We start from the raw sequence: 26,348 nt of genomic DNA, 5'->3' as shown, positions 1-26,348 counted from the left end.
AAGATTTTTTTTTATTGAGGCTTTATGGAATAGGATTTATATTTAATCAGAATGACTAAAGACCCATTTCTGGTAATGAAAGTATGGTGTCTTAACCCAAAAGAAGCCAGTGGAATTGTTAAATATTTTATTTTATTTTTGTCATCTATTTACTATTGCAACCTCAACTAGGTATATATTGATATGAAATACTTTTAAAATATAGTCTTTTTTTTTAAAATAATGGAACCTATACAAAAAGATCACATACTGCTAGACAGGATGTTGAAATGATTGGTGTTTAATGTTTTTTAAAGCCTTCATTTTTGTTAGCATAAAGTCCCTTTAATTATTTTCCATTTCCAGTAGGGTTTCATTGTGAGGTTTATTGTATCAAGTCAGTATCAAGTTTTACAATTTAGTCATTCTGAATTCCAAGTCATTTAAGGTAAAAGTGGAAATGTGAATCTTCATAAATTAATTTCTTCTTCTCTTACATCTAAGTCCTCATCCTTTTCATCATCACCTTCTGCTTGTTGATTCTAAGTTGACAGGTGAGTACTTGTCCTGTTCCAGATAGACACTTAGCTAACAGTGATCTCTGAAGAGGCCACTTTGAATTCGTTCCTGCAATATCTAAATGAGATGACTTATCTGGTGGACACAGAGATTTCAGAAAACCTCTTAGTCTTCTTCAATCAAGCTTTTGTATATGTTGGTAGGCAGCAGTGTAGGCCTTTAAAGGTTTACCATGAAATAACATTTCAGTAGTGATACATTCTGAAAATAGGGCCTTTATTTTCTTTATTTTCTGCTTTTCAAAATTATCAGTAGTTTCCTCCAGATGATGAGTTGTTCGGGTAGCACCCCAGGTAGCTAGCTCTCTGTAGTTTGGTTTCTGCCTGTGAAATAACAGGGCAGTCAGATGGGTTTCGCTGACATGTTCTTTCTGAGTTAACTATTTGGTTTCTTGATTCCTGGCTGTTAATGTTGCTTTGAGTTCATCTCCCTTCATTTTTATAATGGTTCCATAAGCTTTTTAAAAAATATTTATATATATATTTTTAAAGTTTATTGATTTTAGAAAGACAGAGAGGAAGAGAGGGAGGGAGGGGAGAGAGAAACATCGATTTGTTGTTCCATTTATTTATGCATTCATTGTGTGATTCTTGCATATGCCCTGACCCACAACCTTGGTGTATGGAGACGACACTCTAACCAACTGAGTGACCCTACCAGGGCCATAGCTTTCAATGGTTAAACTACTTTGGCTTCAGGTCTTTCAACTGCTGCTTGTTGGTAATCCTGAAGTTTGGCAAACTCATCAGCAAAGCTTTTCAGGCTCTGCTTTAAGTTTGGGGTCTCTGTAGAGTAATACACGTTTACTTCACCAGGAGGTCTGCTTTGTTTTGCACTCTGGGAGTTTCTGCACATTAGTAGCAAATACTTGGCACAGCTCTCCAAAACGCTTCTCCACATTTGTGACAGCATTTTGCAGGTGTCTGGTTTGAGCATCCCAGCTTTCCAAGCTGCACCTCAACATTTGCCTCCTGCGCCCCTGGGACCCAACAACAGGGCTCTGATAGGCTTGGGCATGCACTGGGGCAGGAGTCGCTGCTGGAGCCTGAGAGCTCACCTCCAGTTCTTTTGTATGTATTGATTTAGAATCCAAACACGGTGATTCTTGGGGAGACCAGGTGATTTCTGGGGAGAGAACTAGGAAGAAGACAGGCAAAGTCCAGGCCTGCATGGAACTTACATTCCAGTGGGAGTTTTCAGCTTGGCACAGCCAGGATTCAAACTCGGGCTTGTCAGGCTTAGAAGGCGTTGCATCCATCCTGAGCTCTGTTGAATTGAGCTACTTCATAGCCACCAGGTACCAACACCAGAGTTCACAGGACAGCAGATGGGATAACATGACAAACACACAGGAAACAGTACAAGTTAATAAGACATTCCCTGCTTGTTACCCGTGTGATCTAAGGCAGTTATTTAACCTGTGATCTCAGCTTTCTCAGGTTCTATAAATGGGACCCATTATAATGGGTCCACTACATGGTGTTCATAAAGATTAGCAATAGTAATAGTGCTCTCCATTTATTGAACACGCATTATGTTCCATGCATTGTACTCAACACCACTTAGTCCTTCCAACCATCCTAGGTAGGTAACCATCATATTCCCATTTTACACATAGGCGCACTGAGCCTCAGGGAGTTTAGTAACTATTCCAAGGTCACACAGCTTTTAAATGGCAGAACCAGGATTCCAAAGATCTCAAGAAAAAGTGCTTCTATAGATGACGAAAAAGACCATTAGAAGGATAGGATTGACCATTAGAAGGATATTGACATGGCAAAGTTTTGTATAATGTATGATGCAGTGATGACATTTCAAATTTTTTAGACCATCAGGCACCAGGCACTGTGCTAAGAGAGGTTGGTGTGGCCAATGTGGTGTGGGAGCTACTGGCACCATGATTATCAACATTTTACATGAGGAAGCTGCAGCTCCCGGAGAAGACGGACCTGCGCAGGGACACACAGCCAGGAAGTGTGGGGCCAGGTCAGAGCCACACTGCTCTCCAGGCCTTGCTTTTCCACACCCATCCTACGGCCTGTGTATAAAGCATCAGCACAATGTGTACGGTAGCTTTCCTATTGAAGCTGTTACTAAATTCCTAAAAAAAGATTGGGAAAGCAGTTCACAGGATGATAATATATAAAAACACAGAGGAGCTCTTGCTTTATAATAATACCATCTAACACCTCTATAGCCCTCATGACACGCCTCATGCAGACTCTAAGCCCTTCACACATGACATTTTACAGATAAAGAAATTGAGGGGCAGAGAGTTTAAGCAAGTTGCCGAAGGTCCAGAGAGCAGCCAAGCTGGAATTCAAACCCAGGCATTCTGGCCCCCAAGGTCATACCTTCAATCCTAGACTGTGATGTTCTGCACTTCCTGCCCTCAGGTCTACCCCTGGCCAGCTCCCCATACTTTGTAGGACAATTGACATGAACAACGCCAGGGTTAGGGGCACAGATGGCCGAGCAGTCAAAAACCTGCATATAGCTCTGTTGAGTGTGGCTCAGTTGGTTGGAGCATTGTCCCATATACCAAAAGGTTGTGGGTTTGATTCCAGTCAGGGCATATACCTAGGTTGTGGGTTCGATCCCCAGTTGTGGCACTTGGAGTGCTTATGGAAAGGCAGCCGATTGATGTTTCTCTTTCTTCCCTTCTCTCTCTAAAATCAATAAACATATCCTTGGTTGAGGATTAAAAAAAATCCGCATATAACTTTTGACTTTACACCCGCTGGTAGAAGAAAACAGCATTTTCAGTTGCGAATTTGCAGCTGGGAATGGGAAAATACTGTTTTCGACCCTCCTGGGTTGACTAAATCTGTGGATGTGAAACTGGAGGATACAAAGGGCCTCGCATGTGAGTGGGCCAGCGTGGTTCAGAACAGTGTGGTTCAGACCAGCATGGTCAGGGCTCAGTGGTGTATTGTCTGCAAGGCCCAAACAAGAACAGTAAGTTCTAGCTCATCATTTAAAAACTTGCATGTTGGAATCATAATTTATTCAACTGTGTTTGGTGGTTTTCTTCCATTTGTTACTACCGAGGATTTTGTGATGAACTTTCCTGCAGAGACCTTCCCACCTCTGTCAATGGACATCCGAAGGGTAACTTGCGGTGCAGAGGTAGGATTTTTTACAGGAGTTTTTTGGAACCTGGGTTCATGTAAGCTCGACGAGGATTTTATTTGGGACTGGGCTTGTCAGAGTCTCAGTATTTTGGGCCCAAATGGCCTGAGCTCCCTGGAAATGGCTGTGCCGGTGGCAGAGCATCTGGGCTGAGCCGCATCATGGGTTCAGAATGGACGAGTCTCCTTTGCACGCGGTCTGGAAGAGGGGACGGCCAGCAGTGTGTGCAACAGTCAGGCCCCACCTTGTCACCCTGGGGCCCTCACCCTTAGTTCTCATTTATAGCACAGGGCACATACAAGGTATGGTCACGGGCGATTCCAAGAACACACGCTCAGCACAGCTCCTGCTTCATGGCTGGCCCTACGAAGGCTGCAGCTGTTACTACTGTGATGATGGGCATCCTTTAGCAGATCCATGGGAATGGATTTACAAAGCTGAGGTCTCCCAAATACCCCTGTTAACTCTTCAGGCCATTCCAACTCCTTACCTAACATTTTGGATCTTAATGACTCAGAAATAGAGCTAGTCAGAGGAACTTCCACCCCCCACCCCGCCCTCCCAGAGACCCAGCACACTGAGCTGAACTTGCTTTAGAGTGCACTCCACCGAGCAGTGTTTTTGACCATTTGCCCCAGTATATGTGCACAATTTAACAATCCATGATATTTTCACTTATAATTGTATCACTTACTTGTAAGTTATAAATTATTCATAAATTACATACATGTATAAGGTCAAACCATATGCAGTTGCCATTTTTGTAGGTCACAACAGCCAAACACCTACGATTTCATGTGGCAGTTTTAAAACTTAAAATATTAGGAAGCCCAAATTTATTTTTTACTTTTTAGGTAACACACAAATAGAAGTGCTCATCTGTTTTGGTGACTTTGGGCAAAATAGTTGCTATTGCAAAGCCTGCTTCCTGATCTGTGGAGATAATAATGATAGCAATGTATTGAGATTAAATATATATGTATATATGAATTACTTATTGTAATAAGGGTGCAGTCAAAAGGAAGCCATTATTAGCTCAACACTTTAAATTACACTTATACACTTGTTTTACAAAAATGGAGCCATACTTGCCCTAGCCAGTTTGGCTCAGTGGATAGAACGTCGGCCTGCAGAACCAAGGGTTCCTGGTTCTGGCCAAGGGCATGCACCTTGGTTGTAGGCTCCTCCCCAGCCCAGGCCCTGGTCGGGGGCTTGTAGGAGGCAACCATTCGATGTGTTTCTCTCACATTGATATTTCTCTCTGTCTTTCCCTCTCCCATTCTCCCTAAAAACCAATGGAAAAATATCCTCGGGTGAGAAATAACAAAAATTAAAATAAAAATTTTTAAAATATATTTTATTGATTTTTCACAGAGAGGAAGAGAGAGGGATAGAGAGTTAGAAACATCGATGATAGAGAAACATCGATCAGCTGCCTCTTGCACAACCCCTACTGGGGATGTGCCTGCAACCAAGGTACATGCCCTTGACCGGAATCGAACCTGGGACCTTTCAGTCCGCAGGCCGACGCTCTGTCCACTGAGCCAAACCGGTTTCGGCTAAAATAAATTTTTTAAAAATGGAGCTATACTTGCTCTGCTGCTTGTTAACCTACCAGCACATGGGCATTTCTATATATAATCCTCAGTGTCATGCATAGTGGCTGCATCACACTTGCTCATGGAATTTTAACACGTTTTCACTGAATTCCTATTGATGGCCATTTTGGTTGTTGAGTTTTTCGCCTCTGTGTAGTTTTAGCTCTGAGCATACCCGGGATTGTGTTTTTTGGGTAAATCCCTGACCAAGGCAGCCTTTTCTTTGATCCCCACCTGCACTCTGGGAGGGGAAAGTGTGTTTGAAATGGACAGAAGTTTTGAGTGGGAATTTTGGGGTGTAGAGGTGGGGTGGGATTCTGTTGGCCCAGGGATAGCTGTAAAAACAGATAAAGAGTCAGGTTATAACTAGCATGCTGATGGAAGCAGGGACAACCATGCACTTACAAAACCTTCCTGGCAGATAGTTTTAAAGATGCCCTTTTGTGATTTGAATATGTCCTGACTCCACCCACCAACTGAAACTATTCAGGTTTGGAGGCCGCAAAGATCCTGAGAATCAGCAAGACGCCCATGGTATTCCAATTGGGGAACCTTGTGGAAATCATGGGTCTGGTTCTGTAGGTCTGGGCGGCATCCTGGAACCTGTATTGCCGACCGGCTCCCAGGTGTTGCAATGCAATAGGTAGGTGGGTCATGCTCTGAGGAGCAAAGTTCAAGAGTGTTCTTCATTGCCCTGCCAGCGTGACTCAGTGTTTGCGCGTGGACCTATGAACCAGGAGGTTGCGGATTGATTCCCAGTCAGGGCACAGGCCCTGGTTTCGGGCGGGATCCCTAGTGGGGAGTGTATAGGAGGCAGCTCCAGGTGATTAGGGCCTGCTGTGCTCTTTCCCATTCACTTGCCCTTTTAACGTCTTTGTGCCTTGATTTTCTCATCTCTGTAATGGGGATAAGATGTATCTGGAGGTTCTGGGGGCCAGTCTCTTTCCAGCATATTTCTGCATTTCTTGCCTTGGGGCCCTTTATTCTTTCTTCAAAGCCAGCACTGTAGCATTTTCAAATCTCTCTCTCTGCCCCGACCCTCCTGCTTCCCTTTCTCTGATAAGGACCCTTGTGGTTACATGGAGTCCGCCTGGATAATCCAGGATAATCTACAGCTCAAGACCCTTAACTTAATCATAGCTGTGGAGTCCCTTTTGCTATGTTTGGTGACATACAGATTTTGGGGCTTTAGGACATGGACATCCTTGGGAGCCATTGTTCTGTCCCCCTCAGTGAGCATAGCAAGAAAGAGCAGGGTTCCCAGTTCCCGTGTGTGTCTTCACTTGGCTGTTTGGCCTCTTTGTGCCTCACTTTCCTCATGCGTGTCACAGGGCGAGGTATCTGTTTCCTGGGGCTGTCGGAGGAGGGAAGGAGTTGGTGATGACAAAGTGCCAACCACGTTCCAAGCACTGGGCTCCTGTGTCAGTCCCTGCCATAACCAGCTGTACCTTCGGGGGCAAGTCCCTTGCCCACCTGTGACCACCCCACCCTGGACTGTTCCCCTATTACTTCAATGAGGGGCTTGGCCACGTGACTTTGAAGTTCTCTTTCAGTGTTGTTGACAATCCATCTATGGCTGTGTGTGTGTGTGTGTGTGTGTGTGTGTGTGTGTGTGTGTGTGTAGTGAGGGTGGGTGGGATGGAGACGGGAGAGACACTTTGTGAAATGTTTATATTTTATGCCTTTTGATGTAATTCCAGTCAAACCAGATCTTAAATCATGCAGCAGGAAGCTCCTTTAATTTTTAATTTGTTTTTCTTAGAAATGATTATTTCCACATTGAGCTCAGAGACACTCGAGTCTCATCCTGTCTTCCCTCCTTTATTGTTCCTAAAACTCCCCAGGCCACTGTTTACTGCTGCCAGTCAGGTGGGCTTTGTGCAAAGCAGGCCCTTGGGGCCAGCAGTTGCCCTGAAAAGGCGATGCACAGAGAAACTCGGGTTCACCCTGCCCCTCAGGAGAACTGTCATGTCTGTAGGGGAACTCTGTGTAGCTTGTCCTAGATAGGCTGGGGTGGGGCTGTCAATGCGAAGAAATCCAACCTGCAGAATTCCTTGCTAAAACCCACAATTGTGTTTTACAAGACAAGTTGAGAGGGAGAGCTGGGGTAGGGGCTGAGGGGAGGCGTAGAACTGGATTTCTTGGGAGGCAGGACTTCTCCGTGTTTAAATTTTGATGCCAATAAGTTAGTCCTGGTTTTGAAGAACAATAGAGTGAAGAAGAAAAGAAAATATCATTAATAAATTTCACAAGAACTGAGGCAACAGATACTTTTTATCTTTAAGAGACTTAAGCCCTAAACAAGTCAGAGGTGGCCACTGGCGGCTTCCCTGGCCCTGGAGGATGTAGGGATGGAGCTGGGGGAATATTTGTGAATGGGGGTGGGTGGGGTTAATGCTTCACCTGAAAGTCAACTTCAAAGTCTTGTTCTTTACAAGCAAGCTAGGACACCAGAGAGTCCTGTGAGGGGCTGGCGGTGCCTCTAGGCTGGGTCTGCAGAAATTCTACAGGGCCCCTTAGCCGGGCAGACTTCCTAAGGGTCAGGATGGGGTGGGGGCACGGTAGCCGGCTTGGGACAAAGCATATAATTTGCTGTGCCTCAGTTTCTTCATCTGTAAAAAGAGGGTGGCTTTTAGCTCATAGTATTGCAAAGGTGAGATGAGCTAGTGGGGGCAAAATTTGCCCAGTGAAGAGCAGCTGTGGGACTTCAAAATGGAAACAGCTTCATTATTGTTTTCTGATTGTAACTGGAGTCTCTCAGCCTCAGCCCGTTGACTCCTTGATCCAGAGACTCCTTGCTATGGAGTGTCCCCTGCGCTGTAGGATGTTTAACATCATCCCTGGCCTCTGCCCATGAGGTGCCAAGTCGGGGCAACCAAAGCTGTCTCCAGGCATTGCCAAGTGTCCCCCATATAACTAAGTTATAACTAAAATGCATGCCTATTGTAAACAAAACCAAAACTAAACCCAAAACTGTATCAGACAATATAGGAGAACATGAAGAAGAAATAACTATCTAGGTGTCTGTTCCCATTGAAATGTACATAATTACAGAGGTTTTTCTTTTTAAAATATATTTTTATTGATTTCAGAGATAAAGGGAGAGAGAGAGAGTTAGAAACATGAACGATGAGAGAGAATCATTGATCAGCTGCCTCCTGCATGCCCCCTACTGGGGATCGAGCCTGCAACCTGGGCATGTGCCCTGACCTGGAATCAAACTGTGACCTCCTGGTTGATAGGTTGATGTTCAACCACTGAGCCAGGCCGGCCAGGCTACGGAGGTCTTTCTAAGCAGACACACACAAAGTACACACACACATACACAAATATTAAATATGAATTTAACTTTTAATACAAATGGTCATATACATACTATTTTATTGTTATACTAGAGGCCTAGTGCACGAAATTCGTGCATGGGGGGGGCGGTGTTCCTCAGCCCGGCCTGCACCCTCTCCAATCTGGGACCCCTCGAAGGTTGTCCTACTGCTGGTTTACAGGGATCGGGCCTAAACCGGCAATCGGACATCCCTCTCACAATCCGGGACTGCTGGTTCTAGCCACTCACCTGCCTGCCTGCCTGCCTGCCTGATTGCCCCTAACCACTCTGCCTGCCGGCCTGCTCGCCCCCAACTGCCCCCCCCTGCTGGCCTGCTTGCCCCCAACTGCCCCCCCTGCTTGCCCTCACCTTCCCTCCCCACTGGCCTGCTCACCCCCAACTGCTCCCCTGCTGGCCTGCTCATTCCAAACTGCCCCCACCGTTGTCCTGATCACCTCCAACTGACCCCCACTGATGGCCTGCTCACCCCCAACTGGCCCCCTTGCTGGTCTGCTTACCCCCAACGGCCCTTGCCGTCCCATCCTGGCCTGATCACCCCCCGGTGACCCAAGGTCCCAGCCCCTCCTTTTTTTCTTTTTCTTTTTTTCAGCACCTCCTTGAGTGGAGGTCAGGGCCCTCTGGAAGCAAGTATCTAAGTTTTATTTATCTTCTATAATTGAAACTTTGTAGCCTTGAGAGGAGGCCAGGGCCGGCCAGGTAGCTTGGCTTCCTCTATTGCCGGGGTAACCCAAGCCTCCTGTTTGCTCCAGCTCCGTGGCCGGCCGCCATCTTGGTTGGGTTAATTTGTATAGTTAATTTGCTCCTCATTGGCTGGTGGGTGTGGCTTGGCGTAGCAGGGTGATGGTTAATTTGCATGTTTTTTTTATTAGTGTAGATTAAGTAACATTTTATTTTACTAAAAATGTCTAACAATTTCAGAAGGAATGCACACTTATTGTAAACAGGTGGGACAATGGAGAGAGATCTTAGAGAAGGAAATAACCTCCCTTCCTACTTGGAAGATGCATGTGTATGGCATAGCATGTGTGCCCCCACACATGAAATAAAAATTTGAAAATAACACCTTGACATACTCAATGCAGAGTTCTAACATAACATTTATTCACATATAATGTCAGTGAACTTAAGCAAAAGGTTAATTATTCAAAAGTCTAATTCAAGTGACTCATTGACATGCCCCTCTGGAGGCAGAGGAGGAGTCAGGACTCTGGTGGCCCAGTGATGAAGCCAGTTGCAGGGAGACTCATGCATCCCCAGTGACTGGCGTGCTAGAGGTTCCTGACAGCTCGTGAAGCAGGAACCCCACACTTTCCCTTTGCATGGGGCCCTGCAAACTTTGTGGCTGGACCTGGTGTAGCTCCTCCAGCTGACTCTCCAGCCTCCTTGAGGTCAGGAAGCCCTCCCATAGGAGGACAGGGACCTCGCAGACCTCCAGGTCTCCACACGTGTTCACAAACCAAACCCCATTCCTTTATAGAGGGTTTGCAAATACCGGACATGGGCACAGAGGAGCTGGGGAAGAAAAGTGGCTGCAGGGGCAGCTGGGCTTCCCAGGAAAGCCCATGCTCTGTCTCATGGGGTCACCCCTCTGATCCAGCCAGGCACTCTGGGCTTCTCACAGGTAGCAAACCTTCAGATTTTAGGATAACTGTCAGACTTTTAAAGCGTGATGCCAATTCACACTTTGAAAAACACGAATCAAAAGAGACTTTCTTACTAAAAACTAACCTGGACTCTTCAAAAATGTCCATGTCATAAAAGACTAAAAAGCAAAAATGACAGCACAATAGTCATAGATCAAAGGGGACTAAAGAGATATGATAGCTAAATGCAAGGCAGAGGACAACAAAGGACATTATTGGGACAGCTGGGGACATGGGGATGTAGACTGTATATTAGTAAGAGTACGTGTACCATTATGTTGGTATGTTAATGGTATAATAATATGCTACTGTCATGCTGATATGCATGTTTTATGTATATTATGTTAAACTAAGTATGAAAACTGAGTTGTGGTTATGTAAGAGAATGTCCCTAGGAGACATACACATATCTCAGCTGTATGTCTATAGGGAGAGAGCAATGTGAGAGAATTGTATCAAGTGGTGAGTCTAAGTGAGAGTATATGAATGTTCATTGTTCATTATATTTTTTGTATTTTTAATTTTTTGGCAGTTTTCAAAATAAAAACTTGGGGAAAACATTATATGGCCTAACTTTCCCCTTCTCCCCCTTAGCAAATCTTCAGGTCAAACTGGCTCATGAGCCCCTGGTTTATGACATTTGCATTAAACTATCTGACACACAGGGAATTTCCTGCCTGACTTTTATCTCCGTGAAGCCTCCCTGATTTCCTGGGAGCTAACCTGGTCATTTGTTCTAGGCAGTTGATAATGGTAGATCTGGCCACTTGTGTAGAGGTAGGTGCCTATTTGTCTTCTCTTAATTAGGCTATGAATGGAGAAGGGAATGTTTCTTACTTTGGTATTCTTCTTCCCTCTCTCCCATATTATAAGGACTAGAATGAGCTGCTAAGAATGTCAAGCCCACAGCTCTTAGAGATTTGAGCAATAGAGTTCATTTCTCTCTCAAGCTTAAAAGGTGAGCAGAAAGGGGATCTAGATCTGATGTGGCCAGCACTCCACTCCATGGAGTCAGCCTTTCTATATTTTTGCCTCACTACACAAGGCTCCCATTTCCAAGGATAACTCATGGATCAAGATGGCTTCTGAAGCTCCAGCCATCACATCCACATTCCAACCCCCAGGAAGGAGAAAGGGACAAAGAAAAAATTGGGGTGGGGCTATGTTTTAGCTACCTTTTGAGGAAGGTTCTCAGAAGCTTTCACACTATGCCTCCATTTGCATCTCATTTGCTAAACGTATTCATGTGGTCATTCCTAGCTGCAAGGAAGTTTGAGAAATGGAGTCTTATTTTTTTTTTAATTTTTAAAATCTTTATTGTTGAGAATATTACACATGTCCCTCTTTTTTCCCCCCATTGCCCTCCTCCACCCGGATCCTGCCCCGCCCTGCCCCAAACCTTAACAACCCTATTGTCTGTGTCCATGGGTAACGCATATATGCATATAAATTCTTTGGTTAATCTCTTCCCACCTCCCATCCCCCCCCCCCCCCCCCCTCTGAGATTCATCAGTCTAATCCATGTTTCCATGCCTCTGGTTCTATTTTATCAGTTTATTTTGTTCATTAGACTCCTTGTTTGTTTATTTTGATTTTTAGATTCAATTGTTGATAGATATGTATTTTTCGCAATTTTATTGTTAACTAGAGGCCCAGTGCATGAATTCATGCATGGGTAGGGTTGCTCAGCCTGGCCAGCGAAAGAGGCCTATCAGGAGGCCGGTCGGCCAGGGGGCAGGGAGGGACCCCGGGAGGTTGGCTGTGGGAGCTCACTGACCACCAGGGGGAAGCTCCTGCATTGAGCGTCTGCCCCCTGGTGGTCAGTGCGTGTCATAGTGACTGGTTGATCGGTTGTTCCGGTTGTTCTGGTCATTTGGCTTTTATATATAGATATTTTTTATCTCTTCTTCCTCCACCCCTCCCCTCCTCTTCCTCCTCCTCCTTCTCTTTCTCTTCTTCCTCCTTCTCCTCCTCCTTTTTCTTTCTCCTTTTCTTCTTTGACCCTTCAACATTTCATGTAATACTGGTTTGGTGGTGATGAACTCCTGTAGCTTTTTCTTGTCTGTGAAGCTCTTTATCTGACCTTTAATTCTAAATGATAGCTTTGCTGAGTAGAGTAATCTTGATTGTAGGTCCTTGCTTTTCATCACTTTGAATATTTTTTGCTACTCCCTTTTGGCCTGCAAAGTTTCTATTGAGAAATCATTTGATAGTTGTATGGGTGTTCCCTTGTAGGTAACTAACTGCTTTTCTCTTGCTGCTTTTAAGAGTCTGTCTTTGTATTTAACCCTTGGCATTTTAATTATGATGTGTCTTGGTGTGGTCCTCTTTGGGTTCCTCTTGTTTGGGACTCTGCGCTTCCTGGACTTGTACGTCTATTTCTTTCACCTGGTAGGTGATGCTTTCTGTCATTATTTCTTTAGATAATTAAATTTCAATTTCTTGCTCTCTCTCTTCTCCTTCTGGCACCTCCATGATTGAAATGTTGGTTTGCTTGAAATTGTACCAGAGGCTCATTATACTATCTTCATATTTTTGGATTCTTTTTTCTTTTTGCTCTTCTGATGGAGTGTTTTTTGCTTCCTTCTATTCCAAATCTCTGATTTTATTCTTGTTGTCCTCTACTGTTGATTCCCTGTAAATGATTCTTCATTTCAGTTAGTGTATCCTTCATTTCTGATTGGTCCTTTCTTATGTCTTTGATGTTCTCACTAAGTTCCTTGAAATTATCACCAAGTTCTTTGACATTCTCACTAAGTTCCTTGAAGCTCTCATTAAGATCTTTGAGCATCCTTGTAGCCATTGTTTTGAACTCTGTATCTAGTATTTTGCTTGCTTCCATTTCATTTAGTTATTTTTCTGGAGATTTCTCCTGTCCTTTCATTTGTGACATGTTTGTTTATTTTTTTGTCTCCACATTTTGGCTGCTTCCCTGTATTTGTTTCTATGTGTTAGATAGAACTGCTATGTCTCCTGGAATTGGTAGAGTGGCCTTGTGTAATAGGTGTCCTGTAGGATCCCGTGGCTCATACTCCCCAGTCACGTGAGCTGGGCACTCTAGGTGTGCCCGTGTGGGGGTTGTGTCCACTATCTTGTTGTAGTTCAGCTTTGATTGCTGTTGGCATCCCTGGGAGGAATTGACCCCCAGGCCAATTGGCTGTGAGGACCAGCTGCTACTACAGTGGAAAAGTTGCTGTGCAGGAGACACTCCTGTGGAGCAGGACTTGCTTCAGTGGGGCTTTGGTGCTCACTGAGTTCGCCCTTTGAATGTGTGGCTTGTGGTGTGGTCTGAAGCTGTCCCCTGGGTGCACTGGCTCTGGGGCCTCCTGGGAGGTGCAAAGTCAGCCACTGCCTGTGCCTTGCCTGGGGCCACCTGTCAGGAGCAACAGAGCAATCTGCAGATGGCTGCTACTTTTGTTGGGCTTAGAGGTGGCCAGAAGAGGCCAAGCTGTGAACCTTGGCAAGCTGCTACTAGTGAAGGGCCTAGGGCCACCTATGGAGAGGTATGGGGCATACTGAGTTCAGCGGCTACTTGTTTGAGAGATTTTAGGAAAGTCTGAAGCCTGAGCCAGGACAGGCCATTCATATGGAAAAGCTGCTGCAAACAGTTTGGGTGGAGCTGCAAATTGGATGGGGCAGGGTCTCAGGGAGTCACAGTGTGAGCCAGGTTGATGGAGACTCAGATAGCGCCTGCCAGTCAGCTCTGTGTGTGTGTATGTGTGTGTGGGGGTGTCTCAGTAGAGGAACAATGACCTCTGCCAGCACTTTTGTCTGGGAGAAAGCTGCTCCCAGTTCTTCCTCAGATTCCAGACCATTTAGTTCCTACCTGTATGTCTCTGGGTCCTTTAAAGCTGCTGCCCCAGCGCTGGAGCTCAGAGGGATCAAATCTGAGTAAGTCCATGCACCGGCCCTTTAAGAGGACCTGCCTGGGACTCTAGCAGCCCTTGTATCACTCAGCCACAATCCCTGCTGGTTTTTACAGCCTGAAGTTACAGGGAGTTCTCTTCCCGGCACTGGAACCCTGGGCTGATGGGTTCTCGGGAGAGGCCTCCTCAGCCAAGATATCCCTCCTTATTAAAAACATGCCATACATGGGTGTTGGACCAGCCTGTTTCATGCCTCTGCCCCTCTTACTAGTCTCAATGTGGTTTCTTCTTTAATTCTCTAGTTGTAGGGCTTCCATTTAGCCACATTTCAGACGGTTCTGAATAATGGTTATTCTGTATTTTAATTGTGATTTTGATGTGTTTTGGGAGGATGCAAGTACTGTATTTACCTATGCTGCCATTTTGGTTTCTCTGTCCGAGAAATGGAGTCTTTATTCCAAGAGACCATGAGCCCCCCTAAAGTTCAGGGGTTCTGTTCCTGCAGAAGAGGAGAATGGGGACACTAAGGAGCAAATTGTAGTCTCTGCCACATCCCCAAACCAGCAGAGGGCCTGGCATATGCTGAATCAAGAGTCAGCGAACTGCACCCCACAGGCCAGATCTGGCCAGCTGCTTGTTTTCTTACAGTCCATGAGCTAAGACTAGGGTTTACATTTTTTAATGATTACATTTAAAATAGTTAAACAAGAACCTACATAAAGAACAGCCTCCATGTTGCCTCTTAGCCACTAAAATCTAAATTATTTACTCTCTGGCCCTTTAAGAAAAAGTTTGCTATCCTGTACTAGATAGTTAATACATTCTTTTAAAGATTTACCTTTTCCAGTATTTGCCAACCATTTGCCATGTGCCAAGCCCTGGAGATGCAGCCACTCGTTGTCCTCATGGGGCTCAAGGCTGGCAGGGGACAGAGATAAGACATAACTAGTGAAATGTAATTGATTATGATCATGCTCTGTGCTGTGAAGAAGTATGGGGTGCTGTGGATATATAGGATGGGGAACCTAAAATATTCTGGGCAGGCCTGGGAAGGCTGAGGAAGGACTGTTAGTTGAAATCTGAAGGAGAAGGAGTTAGTCTGGTGCTGTGTGTGTTAGGGAGGAGGAAAGCATTTTCGACACAGGGAAGAACAGGCCACGAGTGGGGAAAGATCTCAGAGTTATCTAGAATGACAGGAGAGGTGGGAGGAGCAGCATGGAGCCAAAGGAAATGCTTCTCCGCCAGGACCTGCAGGAAGCCTATCAGCTGGAGTGCTGCACGTCGTCGTCTCGGCTGTTTCTGTTTTCAGCAGCCTCTCAAATCCCATCAAATAGCCATTGCTAAAATGTGCCCATCGCCTGTCTTTCTTTTCGTCATTCCCACTGCCTTCCTTTGAATCTCTTATAGAAAAAAAAAAAAAAAAAAAAAGCAGGGATTCCAGAAAGACTGGTCCAGCCACATGGAAAGCGGCCCAGGAAACTGCTTGGTGATGGCTGCAGATGCCGTGAGAAGAAAATTATCCTGTAATTGAAGGGGAAATTCTTTATTAGGGTCGTTGAAGAGGTCTACGAGCTGCTTTCATCTGTGGCTTGCTCCACGCTATAATTAATTTGGATTCAGGAGGCTTCCCAAGCCTCCAGTTGCACCATCTCTTAGGGATCAGGACCTTTGTTGTAGGCGGAGAAACTGGCGAAACTGAGATGTGGAGCTTGGGGACAGGACCTGCAACAGAGATGGTTTCTGAACACTGCAGGCCTCAGGCTTTCAGGAAAGAGCTCTCAAAGCCAGTTGCTCCAAAAAAGGAAGAGTTTCTTTTTAAAAAATAAATAAATATTTTCTTTATTGATTTCAAAGAGGAAGGGAGAGGGAGAGAGAGAGAAAGAAACATCAATGATGAGAGAGAGTGTCATTGATTGGCTGCTTCCTGCATGCCCCCTATTGGGGATTGAGCCCGCTACCCAGGCATGTGCCTTTGACCGGAATCAAACCTGGGACCCTTCAGTCTGCAGGCTGACGCTCTATCCACTGAGCCAAACCGGCTAGGGTGGAAGAGTTTCTATCTTTAAAAAAAGGTGTTTTTGTTATAAAACTGGTTAAATCATATTTTACATATGGCTAGGAAAACAATAACATATTGACATGCAAATTCATGTTTCCATATCACAGCTGGCTAAGGAAAATCCTGCTATTGTCCATTGGGCTATTCTACTTTTCTTGATTCTTAACTAAAACCCCGCTCAAAAATGGTAGCTTCTTGGGTCACGTAAATAAGGAAGTCCAAGAGGTATGTCTGCCTTTAGTCACGTCTAGTCTCTGGGCTTAAGTGATGTCACCAGCTTTCTCTCTCAGCCTTCCTGGCTCTGGCTCCTCACTCCTGAATGCTCTTTCTCTCTCACTCTTTTACATTTTCTGCTTTCTAGAATATGAGATGGCCTCAGTGGCTCATAGAGCTTTTTTTCCACAACCTCAAGGGAAAGATGGCTTCTTCCTAATAGATCCAGGAAAATATCAAGAGAGAACAATATTGAGAGGCACAGAGATAGTATTATTATCGCCCAGACACTGTCCCCTCCCTTGAGTATTTTCAAGAGTGGTTTGTGAAGTTTCCAGTTACTTTCAACTGTGTTTTTTGGTGACTGGACTATTTCTTTGAAACTATATAGAAAAACAGACCCACACCAATCACCCATTATCCTACCAAGTTAATACAATCACTGCTATCATTTTGGGGGTGTCTTTCTTTTCTGGGTCCCAAAGCATGTCTGTGCCAAGTGTAATTGTGACAGTGGTGTGATAGGCAGTGTAGTTTATACGGGCTTTGGAGCTATATGGACTTGGGTCTGAATCCTACCTTCTTTATTCTTACCAAGTCTGTGATCTTCAGAAAGAAGGGGAGAGAGGGAGAAAGAAATCTCTCCAACCTTGGAATGAAATCCCTGAGCTCCATGCTGATTGCACTGCCCCTGCCCAATGCCTGTGGCCAGGGGAATGCCAGGTGCTGATTGGCTCAGGTCTGAGTTACCTCAACCAATCACGGTGGAAGATAGTGAGTGTCTTGATTGGCTTAGGCGGGTGGAGGCTGCTGCAGTTAGGAAGCCACACTGAGGACCTGCCAGCCTATAGAGTCCCCAGCAGAATGACAGGCTGTGCCCACCTCCCCATGTGGGCCAGAGGGGTCCTTAGGAGTGAAGAACCTGAGGGGGTCTCGGGCACCTGTGACTTGACCTGTGTCCTCTGCCCCTGCAGCCTGCATCTCCAACCCAGTGTCACACCACGCTCCAGCCCACACCTTTCTCCTGGGCTCGGGGACAACCCTAACTGCTACAGTTTGGAGGTCAGACGGGTTTTTTATTTGCTCCCTGGCAAAACATGAATTCTTTCCCCTAAGAAAATAAAAGTACTTAAAACAAAACAAAACAAACAAACAAACAAAAAAAAAAAAACACAAAAAAAAGAAGGAAAAAAAGAAAGGGCAAAAACTCATAAAAATAAAAGCCCAATTCCCAACTCCAGTAGCAAATTGTACAAATTGTAGCTCTTAACAAACTAGACCTGGAGCAATTTACAGGCGGCAACCAGACACATTAGAATTAAGTTTCTCTTGAAGGCAGAGCCAAAGGCAGGGTGGAGGCAGAGAAGGTCTTCAGGGACAGGATCCCTAAGGCTTCTGAGGCAGAGATTTTAATCACTGTTGTCCCTACTGCGGTTTATTGAGCACCTGCTATGTGCTGGGCACTGGGCTCAGTGTGTTGTCTATCATCTATCAACCTTCCAACGGCCTCCTCTGACAAGAGGAAGCTGCGGCCCCGGGGTAGGTGGCTTGCCTGCAGGCACGCTGTGTGCTGGCTGTGGAGCTGGCCCTCAGGCCTGTGTCTCTTTCTCCAAAGCTCCTGACCACTGCCCTTCACTGCCTCTCTTCAGATCTGAGGTTTGAGAAGGTTTGCAGAGTTGAGGGTTCGGGGGGTGAGTTGGGGCCTGAGGCAGACAGAGCCTCCTGGTTTCTGGTCTGCTGGGTTTTGTCATGGCCCACATAGGACTTTTCAAGCTAGCTGGAGAAGTGGAATTATTCTTTTTTATTTTTTACTCCCTGGATTCTTCCACAAAGTGAATTGACTTCAGTGAGCCTCGGGTTTACCTTCTTGGGTTTATTTTATTTTATTTTTCTTGGGGTTTTTAGATGAAATGGGAAGTAGAGTACAATGGACCTTTCCAGGGGGCAAGTTCCCTGGACTTGGAGAGGAATGAGAGTCCCTTCTCAGGCTGACTTGGTGAGAAGAGGCAGACCTGAGAGTCAAGATCACTTTACCCAGGGATAAGTGCGAAAAACAAAGCAGGGTAAGGGCAGAGAGGACTACTCCCGGTGCGATCAGGGGGCCCTCTCTGTGGAAGCCCCTCTTAAGTGGAGCCCTGAATGATGGGAAGGAACCAGCTATGGAGACTCCGGGGAAAGAGGGCCACAGGCAGAGAGCAAGGTGCTAAGATCTAAAGAATGGACAGGAGCTAGCCAGGGAAAGGGGCGGGCGGGTGGGAGGCAAGGCGCTCCCGGAAGAAAGACCTGTGTGATCTGTCATGCCAGAATGTCTCTAGGCCCCATGGAAGTTTTCCCCACTGCCAGCTATGATGTCATCTGATTCTATGCCTCAGTGGTCTCCCACCTTGTGACCCAGGGAGCCCACTCGTGGTTAAGGAACATGGTCATTGGTCATTAGGGCTTGCAGAGGTGGGGCTGTGGGTGTCACCCTGACCTCCATGGGGTTAGAAAGTGGCTGGTGAGGAAGGTGTGTCCCCCGCCCTCCCTCCCCATGGGCACTCGAGAGCTTGTTTAGCAGCTGCCTTCACCCTCAGGCTTAACAACCTGTGAGGCAAACAGCCCTGGAGGGACGCAGCGCCCAGCTTCTGGGCTCAGCGCCGGAGGGAAGGAGAGCACGCTTTGCTGAGAAAGCATGAGTAGTCACTTATAAAGTGCTTTCTTTTTCCTTTCTTTTCCTCTTTCCAGTTGAGAGCAAAAGGCACCGCCTTATCCTGGAGGCAATGTCAGGTTGTTTTCCAAAAGTGAAAATTGATATTTGCTCTCTGAGCTGTGTTGATCTTCATTTTAGTGGCCCTCCAGGCAAGCAAATAAAATATCCGTTTCCGGGATGGAAGAGCAGAGAGAGGCAGTAATTGAGGGGCAACAACCCAAAATTTAGTATGGATGGTTTGTTTAAATATTCATCGGGTCTGTTTAAACATTCCAGATCATCAGAATGCTATCCTGGGGAGGCAGTGGAGCGCATATTTAAACAGCCAAGTGTGTGGGTCTTGAAGACTTGGGCTTCAGTCTTCCTCTTGCCTCTTACCAGCGCTGAGAATTTGGGCAAGTCCCTATCCTTTGAAAGCCTCAGTTTACTTGAATAAGAAATGGAAATAATAAACCTTTCTCAAAGGATTGTGTGAATAGCAGATGGTCAGTGCATGTTTGAATATACATAAGGCGATTAGGATAGTGCCTGGGACTCGACAGCAGTTCATGAACTTTAAATTATTGATATTAATAATAAAACTAGTGTAGTAGTAGTATTAATGAGTGGAAGATGCTAGAGCTACACATTCTAAATTCAATTACCTGGTTCTGCCACTTACTTACCAGCTCTGTGACCTCAGGCAAGTTACTTGACTTCGCTGAGCCTGATTTTTCTCAACTATAAAATGGAGATGATCATAAAGCATGGTGTTTATGAAGATAAGATGAACAAGAACTTAGAACTGAGCCAGATGCAGGGTGAGCACTACATGAGGGTTAGATTAATGTGGGCAGTATGTAGTATTTGGTGCTAAAAAGTATTTTTCCTGAGTGCAGGGCCTTGGCCCTATTCTCCTTTATATTCCCGGTGTCTGCAACAGTGTTGGGCACATAGTAGGTACTTAATAAATTTCTCCAGCTTTGTTGAGTAAGTGACATGGAAGACGGTGAATCATTCCTGTGTTTCTGCGCAGATGGAGGATCCTGTGTCCCTCTGTGTGCTGATCACTTTGGTGAGTCTAGAATGGGAACCCTTCTCCCTTGCCTCCAAGTAGGTGCCATTCATGTCCAAATCTCGTGTCTCCAAAACATGCAATGCTCAGCAAATGGGATGCAGGGCTCCTTGGTTCCCTGTGGGCTCCCAGCGCTAAACCCAGCCTGTGTCCATCAGGCATCTCCCAGCAGGGCTGCTGCTGGCCCAGGAGCCTGGGATCTCATTGGAGACCCAGCGTGTTCAGTTCCTTGGCATCTCCAGCGCTTTCTGCATAGGAGGTACTCAGGCAGGGTTTGTGGAATAGTACCAATGCGCATAGGTGACACCTATAGGAATGCCATTTGGGTGGAATTTTGTGTTCATACACTTGAGGGAAGGGGAGACGAGGTACATATTCTCCTCAAGTCGGGGCACACAGGCTGTTGGAGGGCAGAGCGGGATTAGCAGCTAGGCCAGATGAGCAGCCATCCTGCTGGCATCCCTAGGATACTAACTTAGGTTGGCACGGTGAGACCTTTCCTCAAAGAATAATGCTCACCAGACTGCCTCCATAGAAGGGTGCGCCAGGGACCTGTGGGATGCTAAGCAAGGCATGTGAGTGTAGGCCAGAACGGAGTTGCTTTAGAGAACAAACCTTAGGGTCCCCTCTGGCATTGCTTCTTGGCTGGGAAGCCAGTAGAACTTTTAGCCTGCTTCCCCAGGGGTCATGTCTGGAGCAAGCTGTGATGTGCAGGGGGACATGTAGCCACAGCTTAAACCTGGCATGTTTTTCTAAGCTGATTAGAAGTCCTTTTCAAAAAATTAAGATAAGTAGCAGTATATCATGGAATAGAATGGCAAGCTTCTTCATAGATTTCTAAGTTAAAGTACAGGACTTAAAAAAAAAAAAGTCAAGCCTGCTTCAGCCAAATCATCAGATCCTCAGATAGACAATATTTGGCTCACAGAATTGGGGAGCACAAAGATGAATTCATGGGTTCAAGAACTATCTTTTTGTCTGGCTCTTCTCTCTGTCTCCTGATGTTCTGCAGACAGCTAACTTGTTTGCCTTTTTCTCTGCAGTTAGGAGTGTTTTGGTGGACACGTTATGAAGTACTGTATTAAAACCATGAATGGGACCCAGGCAGCTCATCTCTCTTTCATTCCTTCTGTGAGACTGATCTCTGGGTGGAGGGAACTCCCGATCTTGAACTCCCTTAGAGAGTGGCTAGAGTTACTGTATTTTTCCGTCTATAAGACACTATTTTTTCTTAAAATCATTAGACTGAAAATTGAGGGGCATCTTATACATGAAAGTCAGCTGAGGAGGGAGCTGCGGTGTTGCATACCTTGTCATACCTTGTCAAACAGGCTTCCTCTAATCACAAGCCTTATTGTTACTGATGTCAGCTGATGCCATAATTGGAGTTGGAGGTGCAGGTGGAGAGTGTGCAGATGCAACAGGGAGCATTCTGAATCCATAAAGATGTCACAAAATAAAAAGATAAATACCGGTAAGCGATTGTTTTACTCTGCAAAATGCAAACAGAATGTAATCAGTTATGCAAAAGAGCATGGACCTAGAGCTACAGAGAGACAATTTGGACCTCCTCCCACTGAGTGTAAGATCAGACAGTGGAGAAAACAGGAAGAGCAACTCCTTAAGATGCCAAAAAAGAAGAAGGCCTTAAGAGAAAAAAACCCCCAGCAAAATGTTTAAAATATTGATTTCTTAATTTTGGGTTGGAAAAGTGGGGGCATCTTATACACAGAAAAATACTGTAGGTGGTGCTCACACCAGTATTAGGAGGCAGAGGTTTTTGGTTTCTGGGAGAAAGCCCCAATCAAAACTAGTTAAAGGTACAGAAAGACAATGTTTGGCTCACAGAATTGGGGAGCACAAAGATGAATTCATGGGTTCAAGAACTATCTTTTTGTCTGGCTCTTCTCTCTGTCTCCTGATGTTCTTCTGCAGACAGACTTTCTTTATGCACCTGTGCAAAGTGTGGGGAGGGTCATGGACATTGACAGAGGCAGACTTACACACAAAGCAACCTTGCCCCTGGCAAGCATAGAGGCACTAGAGAGCTTGGATTTCTCAGGGTCTGCCTATAAATCCCAGGGCAGGGATCTGCGTGGTCCAGCCTGGATCCTGTGCATGTGCATTGGCCAATCAGAATGGCCAGGGAGGTGGAGGAGTGTGGTTGGCCAGGCCTGGATTACGGTCTCACTTTAAAGATGGTAATGGGGATGTGTGTGATTGACAGCCCAATCAGAATCACATGGGAGAGGGGCAGCTCCCCAAAGGTAAGAGGGAGTCACCAGAGTAAGGAGGAGCATTAGGCAGAAATAAACCATTATGTCCACCACCCAGGAGAAGGTATTCTCACTTGGAGAAATAGGTAGTGTCCAGTATCTTCTTGTGTTAGCCCAGGTAGGGTGGGCCCTGATCTTCAAGACAGTGAAATTGAGGGGTTTCCACATTCTCAGGGGCCCTATCTGCCTTCTTAGGAGAATGCTAAAAATGAAAAGAGAAAACTTGTGTCCATGCCCAGAACATGAGTTGGTCCTGATTTCTTTACATGTTAAGAGATTAGGGAGAATGTTCTAGAACAAATGGCTTGATCTTGTTGCCAGTTTCTAATTCTGCACATTCAGTGATCCAAAGGCTGGTTGTGCAGCTTGACCAACTGGTCCACTGAAGAACGGTTCAGGGACAAAACTTTTCAAGTATTTAATAGTTTTAAGCCAGAGGCCACAAAGTGATGGCATGCTTTCTTTGGCCAGCAGAGTTTAGGAAAAAAGAAAAGCAAATGCTTGCCAACATTTAAGAATTGGAATATTTCACATGAAAGCATGGATCAATGGCTTCTCCAGGAAAACCAGAAGGTCTGGCCATGCTGGCCCTGGACTCACGCATGGCCACAGTTGGCTGGAGCTGAAGAACAGAGACCTCTTTAGACAGAATGTAATGCTCTAGTTTGTTACAGTCTTCACCACTCCCCATTACTTCCCCCATCATTCATTCCCGTGACCTGTTTGGCTTCTGTAAACATTTACGTTTCCAATCCCTGTACAAAACAAATTCCCTGAGCAAAATCTCTGAAGAACCAGGTTGCTATCTAGCTTTGTGACCTAAGATAAGTTACTTCCTCTCTCTAAACCTGTTTTTTAAATCTGCAAGTGGGAATGAAATACTTAATTTAACCAATCCTATTGAGTATCTATGTTTCTAGATACTGGGTTACAGCAGTGAACAAGTAGACTTGTTGGAGCAGACAGGGGTAGGTGTTAGTGAGGTAAGGAGGTGGTGAGAGCACACACTGGGCAGGTGATTAAATGACAGGTTGTATCTAAATCACTTAGTCCAGGGCTTGGCAAACTGTGGCCCTTGAGACAAATCCACCCGCTACCCGCTTTTCTCAATCAAGCGCTATGGGGTGCAGTCACACCCACTAATTTACATATTGTCTGTAGGCTGCAGACTGTCTATACAATGGCAGAATTGAGCAGTTCCAACAGAGACCACATGACTCACAAAGCCTAACATACCATTTGGCCCTTTACAGAGAAAGTTTGCCTGCTCCTGCTTTAGCCCAAAGCCTGGATAAATAGAAGGAACTCAGTAAATTGCAGCTTATTAATAGTAGTACAGATGGTCCCCTCCCTGACTCTCTGTTGCTGTCTTCCAAGGCTGGGAGCTTTGATTGGGAGCCTAAACCCCTGCCTTTCTATTTGCTTGCCTAACAGCCATGCTCCTTGTTTATGTAAAACTGCAGAACCAATATTGGCTACCTGTTCATATAGCTTTCATAGAAGGTTTACTGTGGCCCCATGAGGGGCAGGTTTGGGTTGGGGTTTGCCTACTGTTCCTCTCTGTGTGTCGGATCAGGTTAATCAGACCAAATCAAGTACAGGATTGGGCAGGCTGCAGCTTGAAAGCCTGTGTAGAGAGGGCTGATCTGTGTTGACTTACATTTTTCAATGGGGTGTGTGGCGGGCCTGCTGAGGGTTTATGGTCTCATCAATGGCTCTGCCCTTATGCCAGCTCCCACAGCCTGACTCCGGGCCAGAGACCTAGCTCTCAACCATGCCAGGTGGTTTGTTTTCAGCTAGCGTCGGGGCTCTCGTCAGCACAGACCTCCAGCCGGGGGTGGGGGTCACAGGGAGAAAGCAGGTGTTACCTAAATACAGGAGCAACAGCAAAGGGCCTGGGTGGATAACCATGAAGGTCAGCAGAGTCCTTGGGCCAGGCCGGTTTTATGGGTGTGTGACCTGGACCGTCACTCAGGGACCCATGCACAAAAAGGCCCTACGCTTGGTTTCAGTGCTCTGTTTCTGATTTAATGTTAGTTTCTGAAAGTTCTTAATAGTTTTTTATAGGTATGGGACTTGCTTGGATTTATTTTGGAGGGCCTCAGGGGAAACTGGGATATTTTTATTTTTATGAATGGAACCGAAGTTTATTGAGAGAAGCCAGTCCTAGAAAAGGAGCCAGTGGGGTTCAGGATCAGCCTGGTGTCAGTTACAATCAGGAGTAGTTTAGCATCCAAGCTAATTAAAGTCTATTAGTCCATGTGAGGAGACCCACATGGCCATGAGCCACAGGGCGATGGGGGCTCTGCTCCCCTGCAACAGGAATGGCAAGTATCCACGGTGCACTGCCGGCACTGGGATATTTATGGATGAGCTAGAGAATTGGAACTGATCTGGTTTCATAGTGGGGCTTTACATAGTGGTTCCTGCACTATGAGATTTCCAGCAGTGGACAGGGGGATAATAGTGTGGCTGGGGATGGAGACAAAGAGGACATCTCTTCCTCCTCTGGCAGCTGACAGGGAAAAAGCATGACAACAACACATGCATCATTTATTGACGACCAAGTGCTTTATATTCATCATTTCATTCACCCCACCACAAGAATGCTGTGAAGTGGGCACCCTTGTGTGGGATCAGCCAGGTAAGGAATTAGCCAGATACCAATACAGATACCAATAGGAATAAGGTCATTCTGGATTGGGGGTGCTATCTGGCAAATTTGGCTATCTGAGCTCAGAAATCTAGCACAAGTAATTTCATCTCTCAGGTCTTAGTTTCCTAGTCTGAAAAATTGAAGCAATTAAAGCTACCTTGTAGTATTGTTGAAGGAATATATAGTGCCTAGCACACAGCATGTAATACGTGCTTGCTACATGATACCTGTGATGATGATGGTGACAGTGGTGATGCTGCTGCTAGTGATGCTGGTGATGGTGGTGGTGGTGGTGGTGGTGATGGTGATGGTGATGGTAGTAATGCTGGTAATGTTGATGATGATGGTGGTGGTAATGTTGGTGATGGTGGTGATGAAGGTGATGGTGGTAATGCTAGTGATGATGATGATGGTGATGGTGATGGTGGTAATGCTGGTGATGGTGATGATGATGATGATGGTAATGCAATTGATGAGATGATGATGATGATGGTGATGGTGATAATGGAGATAATGATGGTAACGATGATGAGGAGGATAATACAACTATATTAGACTGTTTCTTCTAACTTGACTGACTATCACCTGTCGCCAAAGGGCATATCTTGCACCACAGAAAAATATGGAGTAATGTTCTTTTGCTCTCGAGTATTTTAGTGTCCTGTGGCCTCCACCAGGTCACCGCTACCTGTGTGGCTTGAAGCAATAGAAACTTATTCTCTCATAGGCCTGGAGGTCAGAAGTCCAGAATTAAGGTGTGGGCAATGTTGATTCCTTCTGGAGAATCTGAGGTAGAACCCTGCACTTCCCTGGCATTCTCTGGCCTGAGGTCTCATCTCTCTAGTCTCGCCTCTGTCTTCACATGGCCTTCCCCTCTGTGTGTCCTTCTCTGTCTCTTATAAGGACACTGTTGTTTGACTTAGCACCCCCAATCCAGAATTATCTTATTTCTATTTTTATCTTAATCATATCTGCAAAGACCCTAGTTCAAAAAAGGTCACATTCTGAGGTCTCAGGTGGACATAAATGTAGGGGAGTGGGGAGACACACTACTCAACCACTACACTGAGGTAGGTCATTGAGGGATCCAAGGAAGTGACATGGACATGCCATGCCCACCCCCGGTCAGGGCCCCAGACCCAGGGCACTGCGTTCCCAGTGCTCACTGAGCAGCTGTCACAGCGACTCTGTTCGTGCTGTGGGAATTCTGGTGGATTCGTCCTCTTTGAACTTTCGAAGGTGGTGACTCACCGGGAGTCAT

The 26,348-nt window shown here is 45.7% G+C and overlaps 1 pseudogene across 1 annotated transcript; it reads right to left on the bottom strand.

Annotated features, from left to right (window-relative positions):
• Nucleotides 1-478: 478 nt before the first annotated feature.
• On the bottom strand, nucleotides 479-26,348 carry LOC307107429 (CBY1-interacting BAR domain-containing protein 1-like; annotated as a pseudogene). Its single transcript has 2 exons — nucleotides 26,339-26,348; nucleotides 479-1,014 (listed from the first exon to the last, which is right to left on the bottom strand). The product of its transcript is annotated as a CBY1-interacting BAR domain-containing protein 1-like (transcript).

The sequence above is a fragment of the Cnephaeus nilssonii genome (genome assembly GCF_951640355.1).
Source record: "Cnephaeus nilssonii genome assembly, chromosome: 11".
Taxonomy (NCBI): Eukaryota; Metazoa; Chordata; class Mammalia; order Chiroptera; family Vespertilionidae; genus Cnephaeus; species Cnephaeus nilssonii.
Note: the sequence above shows the minus strand (reverse complement) of the source record. Positions and strands in the feature narration are given on the sequence as shown.